Here is a 9,231-nt window from a genome sequence, read left to right on the forward strand (position 1 = left end):
ATTAAATGTTTTATTTCTGTGTATTGATAATTGATAATTAATTATTAATTGGTAATTAATTTGTATTAATTGGTAATTAATTTGTATGAATTGGTAATTATTTTTTTATTAATTACTGAATAATTTTTAATAATTGATTAATTGATAATAATGTTAATTGTATTTTTTATTATTGGGAGTGGGTTGTGGGTTTATAGGGGAATTGGGTGAGAAGTAAATTAATTGTAATAAAGTAAATATTAATTTTTATTTATATGTATTGATAATTAATTGATAATTAATTATTAATTGGTAATTATTTTTTTTTAATGGTAATTAATTTTTATTAATTGGTAATTATTTTTAATTAACTTTTTTTATTGGTATTGATAATTAATGTAATCTTGTTTTTAAATTAAATCATTACATTCCCTACTTTTGCACTCTCAGGAGTGGGAATAGTATTTTTTACCCTCCCGCTATCTAACTCTTTCCCTACTGTTGCACTCACTGGAGTGGGAATAGTAATTTTTACCCCTACACTATCCAGCGTTTTCCCTACTGTTGCATTCACTGGAGTGGGAATAGTAATTTTTACCCCTACGCTCTCCAACGCTTTCTCTACCGTTGCACTCACTGGAGTGAGAATAGTAATTTTTCCCTTCCCGCTATCCAACGCTTTCCCTACTGTTGCACTCTCTGGAGTGGGAATAGTCAATTTTACCCCTACTCTATCCAACGCTTTCCCTACTGTTGCACTCATTGGAGTGGGAATAGTAATTTTTCTCTTCCTGTTATCCAATGCTTTCTGTACTGTTGCACTCTCTGGAGTGGGAATAGTAATTTTTACCCCTACGCTATCCAATGCTTTCCCTACTCTTGGAGTCACTGGAGTGGGAATAGTAATTTTCCCTTCCCGCTATCCAACGATTTCCCTACTGTTGCACTCTCTGGAGTGGGAATAGTAATTTTTACTCTCCCACTATCCAACGCTTTCCCTACTGCTAGACTCTTTGGAGTGGGAATAGTAATTTTTTCCCCTCACGCTATCCAACGTTTTCCCTACTGTTGCACTCACTGGAGTGGGAATAGTAATTTTTACCCCTACGCTATCCAACACTTTCCCTACTGTTGCACTCACTGGAGTGGAAATAGTAATTTTTCCCTTCCCGCTATCCAATGCTTTCCCTACTGTTACAGTCTCTGGAGTGGGAATAGTAATTTTTACCTTCCCGCTATCCAACGCTTTCCCTACTGTTGCACTCTTTGGAGTGGGAATAGTCATTTTTACCCCTACCCTATCCAACGTTTTCCCTACTGTTGCACTCACTGGAGTGGGAATAGTAATTTTTACGCTCTCACTATCCAACAAAATCTCTACTTTTTTTACATTACTTTTATTATGTTTACATTTTAAGCTTTTTTATACTATATTATGTATGTTTTATTTAATTGTTTTTAATATTTAATTACTTTTATATTATTTTTAATACATTTTAAATATTCGATATTTTAGCTACCTATATTTTAACATTCTATATTTTGGAATCGATATTTTAGTACTTACCTGTTTGTAGATAGGGAGTCGATATTCTGTCCTTCTATATTTTGGCGTCGATATTTTGGGCATTCTATATTATGTCCCTCGATATAGTCACTGAACCGAAAGATCTTGTTGTCAAAGTCTCACAAATGGCTACACTGTTGTTATGTTTTTTAATAATGAAACTGAGTTAACAAAATTTAATAATATTAATAATAGCACTAACAAGTGTCACCACACACTAGGTTATATATTATATTTGTTTGTTTGTACTAGTAGTAATTGAACCACAACAACAAATGCCACATTCCACTGATGTTCTTATGGCTTCTTTGCTTTTAGGTGCACAAAAGACTGAGGAGGAGGTGTCATCTTCACCTGTTGTACTGCCAGGCAGAAGTCCTGCTTCGCACGACGTCACGTGACGTGTGACCAAAGACAGACATTTCTTCAGCTTGTGCCACTGTGTGCTGCTGAAATTTGAAGAAGATGGCCCCAAAGAAAGGTACCAGGTCCTCGAGTACCACAAAAGTTGCCTGAGAAGAAGGAACTGCCACTTACCAAGACTGGTGTGCCACCCAAGATTTTTTTGAGAAACAAAAAACTGCGCCTGCAGCAGCGGTGTCTGGGGTGCAAGCTGGGAGCAGCACCCCCACATCAGCGGACCCATCCCTTAAACCTAGGCCCAAGCCCATGTCTGTTGCAGAGGCAGCCAGTCTAATCATGACAACGCCGGCTAGCAGTGATGTTGAAATTGTCTTCTCGTTATCGCAAAGTCGTACCCACTCAACCAGGAAACTCAGATAGGTGGACAGCAACAGCCACAACAACAGCTGCAAATACCTCCCCACAATAGTAGTTGTTCCTCCTGAAGTAGGGGCAGTTCATGAGATAGAGCATCTTGCAGAGGCAGAAGAGCAAGCCACTCTTTCAGAAGATCAATTGTCTTCCAGATCCCCAGCAAGTAAAAGGAGTGTTAGTCCATCGAGTTCTTCTGCAAGCCCCCCTTCTGATGATCTAGATGCCAATTGGAAGCCAGCACCTCAGTCTGAGAGTGAGACATGCCACAAGAGAAGGCTAGGGAAAAGGAAGGTTACAGAAAGCCTTAGAGTTATGGAGGTAGATGTAAAAGAGGAAGATGATGATGAGCCAGTCATCATGGACATTAGTCCCGCCACAGTGGAGACCAACATTACTCCATCCCAAATTGCTGTGAGGGATGTGGCATGAATACCACCAACACAGATAACACCAACCCCACCTGCATCTTCCATATTTGCATTTGCAAAGGCCCAGCAGCGACCTACATCCAGCACAACCACCTCAGTAGAAGTAGGTACTGTGTCTGCAGAGTCAAACTCCCCCACACCCTTCCAGTTCATCCAGCATTGCAAGTGGCACCTCCAGCAGCACCAGAAAGTTCACCTCCCTAGTTTGGGATTTCTTTTCAGTCAGCAGTAAGGAGAAGAATGTTGCTGTGTGCTCCATTTAAGGACAAGGTGTTAGTCGGGGTAAGCTTGGTACAAACTATCGCACCGGAGGCCAAACAACCCATCTGAAAAAACACCACTTGATCCATTGGGAGGCGCACCTTAAAGGTGGTGATGAAGAAGTAGAAGATAAGATCGCGGTGGACAAGAGGGAGACATTTTCTCTGGTATACAAAGTAGCCCTGTCCCCAGCAGTGCAGTGGTACCGCTCACATCCTCATCAGCTCAGCAACATCTCAGTGGCACAAGAATCTACACACATTTCAGTCATTCTTTTAAAGCCTGGATGCAGCTGAGGATCATTCAACGTGAGCATAGAGTGCCAGTTAAAGCACTCATCCAGGAGGTGCCAACACGTTGGAACTCAACTTATTACATGCTTGAACGTCTGTTTGAGCAGTACAGACCAATCAATGAATATGTCATGTAAAGAGGGGATGCTACTGTGAAAGGCATGACCATTGAGATGGACCAATGGGGCTAGTTAAATGCCTGACAGAAATGCTACTTCCTTTCGAGCTCTTCACATGTGAAGTCAGCAAGGAGGACTGTACTATTGGCCAAGCTACCCCATTGTTTCACATGCTACAGGAACAGGTGTCTGCAATGTATGCAGGTGTGGAGGAAAAAAGAAGCATGTGAGCTGGTGGAGAGCTTAACCCTTTGCTTATCTGAAAATACAAGGGTGCAAGGAGACATTGTGTCATCCAATCATTACATTTCTGTCACAATTCAGGATCCACAGTGCAAAGCAGGACTGAACACTAACACATTGATTCCTTTTCAGAAGGGGATGCTGCCAAGTACAAAACTTGGATAGCTGCGGAAGCCAATCACTTAGAAAAAGAACGGGCGGCAATTAGAGGCCCGATACTCCAGGCCAAAACAAGTACTGCAGGGCAGCCAGCATTAAGTTCAACTTCAGAGCCTGAGGGCAGTGCGGTTGGCTCACAGCAGCCAAAACCACCAACACCAACATCAACAACAACAAAAACAGGAGCATCAGCCCCACCAAAATCGGCCGAGGAATGGTTTCTACAGCAAGGGCTTGTTAGGTCCGGTGCTGAAGCTAAGGCAAAAGAGGCCGAGCAAAGCGGAGCACCCCTGAGCATTGAACGGACAGTCAAGGCCTATCTGGATGACCTAACAGAGGGTCTATATTGATCAAAACCCATTGCTTTATTGGTATGGGAAAGGGCGCCAATGGCCAGTGCTCAGCATGCTGGTGATAAACTATCGGGCTTGCCCTTGCGCAAGTGTCTCTTCTGAGCGTGTTTTCAGTGCTGCTGGTGCCGTTGTAACAGTGAAAAGGACCAGTCTCTTGCCACAAAAGGTAGAGAGGTTAACCATGATCAAAACAAATCAGCACTTTATACCACCAGATTACACCATACCTGAAGTAGCACAGCAGGAAGATGATGACGACAACCTAAGTCATTGAAGTAGTGTGTTAAATGACCTACTTCTGGGTGAAACACCAGAGTTTGAGGACAAACTCTACTTCCCTTACAACTAGGCTTTCAACTTGTTACTTTCTTCCTTATTTACTTTTAATATTTGTCTATGTCTCTGTCTTTCTGGTTTGAATCACAACAAATCCATCACCACCGTCTTACTCTTTTTATTGCCTTATTGGAGTTGCACCTGTGTGCATTTATTAAAGAAGTAAGTCCACTCCTCTGAGTTCTGCTTCATCCTGACTCACCCTAAATCCATTTCCCTCAAGCCAGACATTGGATGGAGAATACTACAAGAAATGTGTGCCTGCCTTGTCGAGCCCCTGCAAAGAACATCACTATAGTTATCCTTCTGTCCGAGCCAAGAGGGACTGCCCCATAAGAACAACAGGTAATGATGGATGGCATACATGGATGCTGACTCTGAGTGATAGGTGTTTGTGTTGTTGTTGTGCATGAAGTGTACTAGTATTTAATCTACACATTAAAAGTGACTCAAGTTAATGTTTCCCTTCTTGTTGTTTAATAACGAAATTGTACTTCTACTGCAGGCCGATCCATTGCATTTTTATATATGGAATCTGGACTCACTCTGTACACTACAGACTGAGTTGGACATCATGATGATGACCATACTATACTCATCGCAGTCAGTCAGTAGGATCGGAGATGATTGATGGAATAACTCCGGGCATTTCATGAAGTGGCCTATAAGGTAAACAAGACAACAACAACCACAGCAGACCTACATCTCTGTGTAGTGGTGGAGTTGTGTGTAGTGGTATGACTGACAGCGGTGCATTGATCTAGTTACTTAATTTGGAAAATACTATGTTTCTGTATATGTGTGCTCTGCCTGGCTCAAAATCTCAGCTAAGTGGAGGTTGGGTGGGCGCGCCGTGGGCCTGCTCTGTCCTGTTGTTGTTGTAGGTTAATGCTGGAAACAGAGTAGATATGATTTAGCCATGCCACCTCTGAAAGTGTTCTTGTTGCATTCCTCCATAATTTATGCATTTTTATCTCCTTGATTTTTCAATATCCCTTTTGTTTTTCCATCTACACTTACAGGCCGGCCTTTACCCTGTGCTATACTGGGAAAAACAACTCACACTTACCTTACCAAACCGCATCTGCCAGTCAGGCAGTGGCACCCAAGACTGATGGACGGAGCATCCATGGAAGGGAGGACCAAGAGGAATGCTGAGATACAACTCCCAAATTTGACCATGATAACACATACAGTAACTTAGTATCATTCATCTTTTGATTAATTTGATTCATTTTTTTCTTCAATCATTACGACTGTGTGTTATTGTTTATTATATTTGCTCTTTACTTATAATTGATCCCTACTGCTATTTTTCAATTTTCTTTGCTAGCTTTAAAGGGAAGCCCGGTACAACAGAACATAAAATGTATGTAATTTGGGTCTCTCTGAGGGCAGACAGGCAAGGCAATTGCATAATAATAATAATTAATAATATGCTGCTACCCTGTTCTGTCTACTGGTCTAGTTAGTACTACTTATCATTAACCATCAAGTCATCATCATGCATGCATTTCTTTTTTCTGCCTTAACAGATTTATGAATATGATGGTCGTCTGCCAAGATTGTGTGTTGTCCATGTGTAGTGTTAGCTTTTGTCAAACTTTTCGGTCAAATTCCTGTCCCAACCATTCATCAAACCCTAACCCTCTTCCCCCGAGCTGTGTGACTTATATTGAGGTGTGACTAAATGAAAATAATTTGCACCAATAATTGATCACACACTTGCTGGGGCGGATGTGGTGAAAGCAACACTAACTCAAGGCAGGGCAATGATCTTCTTCTGCTTGCCCACCCATGCTCAGTATTTGCAAGTCAATTTTTTTTCCAGAGGAACAAAATCCATCATCATTAATTGCCGGATCGATCCATCATCCTTACAGCACTAAAGGTTAAGCTTGTCCACTTCATAGATCGAGTCAAATACAGTTTGTAACTTGTACTAGGCTATCCCCACCACCATTATGTTTTTATTTTACTTTAGCATTGCTGATCATTATGGTTTCTTGTTTGGCAATCTTCTTGTGTACTGTACTTTTTTCTACTACTCCTCCCCGAGTCTCCCTCATGCAACTGACTGTCACATTTTTTTTTTGTAACTGCTACTGCCAGTGTCTACTCCTAATACCACCACCACCATGGCATCTTGGGAAACCAAACCATCATCATCACCATGCAGCCATCGCTTTGCCTAAGATTAAATAAACATCAATCACAGGTAAGAGAAGTATGGGGGGGACATAATTAATAATTTGGAAATTAATTCATTAATTCACATACCCACACCCTTCCGAGTCCAGTTGCAGACTGCATAGACTAGGACTAGGAGGAGAGACTGACAGTACTATTAGGACAAGTCACTCACACGTAAGGGTACCACATCAATCTGTTCGTGTGTTACACTATTTGCGGATTATTTCAATCAAAACCTGGCTGTGGCCCTGCAGCAGCAAAGGAAACCGTGTGAAGTAAAAGAGTAACCCCCCCACAAAACATTTACATTGTATGTAAAGTTTAAGTATTAATATAATTTATTCCCCTAACAAAATAAACTAATGTAAAAATCCCACAATACCTGACCCACCGCTCTCCCTAACCCCAACCAATGTCCAAAGATAAAGAAAGAGTCCAACCAATGTCTGGTAAATTGTCCATAATAAATATTCAATATAAACCTCAAATTTTCCCCAATTCCCACCCACCAACCCCATTTTTTTTTTAAAGGGACAATATGATGGAGTTCTCTTCTCTAGCGGGCTTGTCGCTTGTTACCCTCCAGAACCTATATCTGCTCCTCTATGCGCGCCACCCTGGAGAAAATGCAGCGCTTGAAAGATTTACAATTGCATCCACAGGGGGCGCAGTGTTGAATGAAGCGCAGCGGGCGGCTGCCAGACTGCGGCGCCGTACAAATGGGGGGGCCTGGCTGGGGCCCGGGGCATTGGAAGAGGCTGTAGATGCTGCCGCCTCCTCCTCCTCTCTGAAAGAACCACCAGCTGCCAATAACCCTTGTAGATGGCCTCCAGCTTCCGGTTCCGGGACTTAGCTGCCAACTCCTTCCTGTCTGGTTTTGCTTTTTTTGGTTGGGAAGGAGTAGCTATATCAAGAAAGAAAAAAGATTATTGTAACCAATACTCTTAGCAAAACAGTAACAAAAAATGTATTCTACACATAGTGGCACAGTAGCACTAGCAAGCACAGTACATAACATTTGTAGAATCCTCTCACTTCCTCAGCCTCCTAACATTTGTGGGAGTTTCAGGCATTACTACTACTAGGCACTATGGAGTAGACCAGTCTTCTTCTTCTCTCTCTTGTTTAGCTAAGTTAACCTTGTTGTAGCCGGCATGCCAGCTCAGTCAGCTTGCACCCTAGACAAACATACTTGTGTCGCAGACTCACGTTATTTTTATTTACTACTGTCTGCAGGTGGGGAAACTGTAGTCTACAACTACACAATCATCTTATTTTTCTAATATGGGTGGCCATACTCTGTTACATCAAGGGCCACTGCTCAATTTCACTTTCACTCTGACTACTACAACAAGGCAGATGATATCTGATCCAAATGATCATTGATTATATATTGGAGGACATGAGGAACTTTTGATTGATTGTGTAACCATGCAGCCGGTAGGCCACCCATGGCAGGCTGACACAGTCGAAAATAAATGACATAGGCCTCGGAGTCGGAAGGAGGTGCTTGATAACATACATACACAATATATATGCTGTGCTTGCAAACTACTGTGAGTCAAGGGAGTAGTCTGAAAATACAACCTTGAATCAAAAACCTTGCATAAAAACTGTCCTTTTATTTCTCTTCCCAACGATTTTTCCATTTATCAATCATTGCATTGCTCTTCTAGCCTCATATTTTTTTTCAATTCTAATCTTCTATTCTCCTTGGCTTTGCTACTTTGGAGCGGTTTATTTTTCTTTTACATTCTCTTCAGACTCTTCATCCATTGACAGTCTCTACCTATGCTATGAAAATTGGATACCATCCAGGCCTCCATCCATTCAAAGTAAACATGTCTATCATTCTTCATAATCTCTCAAGAATCCTTAGTTTCACCAACAACATACATTTGGTATTTTTTTAAACCACCACCCATGCATCCTTCCTGACTTGCTTGCCTTTGAGTTTGACAAATGAAACACCCCAGAGGATTCTTCCTATCACAAATACAGTTTCACCCACCCAGGCAGGCATCTTTTCTTTCACCTACCACCCATCCTTCAACCACCCATGCATCTGATTCCTATCAGCTACCTATGCATCCAACGCATCCTTCTCTGCCAGTTATATATTACATCTCGCCCGTCCTTCCTCCTTCCATACTTCTATCCCTTTTTGTTCAACCCGTCCATCAATGTTGTCTGACTCTTAGTCTTCTCCATAAAACTTTCCCAGCTGAGTTGAATTCAGATAGAAGAGGCCATTAGTTACTCAACTTTCGCCACTAATGCTATTGCTCTAATGCTAAGTAAAGGGTGTCTTCTTCTTCAACCATTGTTCACAACAACTTAGTCTCTCTCAACATACAGTGTACACCCTTGCAACGAGTGTGTAACTATTGTCAATAGGTAAGGAATATAAGTACCACCCCCTGCCACTGCTGCTGTCTCACCCACCCTTGCGGCTGCTGCCGCATCCACCGCATCCGCTGCTCCCTCCTGGCTGGCGTCACCTGCCCCGCCACTGGCCCCGGC

This window comes from Triturus cristatus, chromosome 1_1 (assembly GCF_964204655.1).
Source record: "Triturus cristatus chromosome 1_1, aTriCri1.1, whole genome shotgun sequence".
Classification (NCBI taxonomy): Eukaryota; Metazoa; Chordata; class Amphibia; order Caudata; family Salamandridae; genus Triturus; species Triturus cristatus.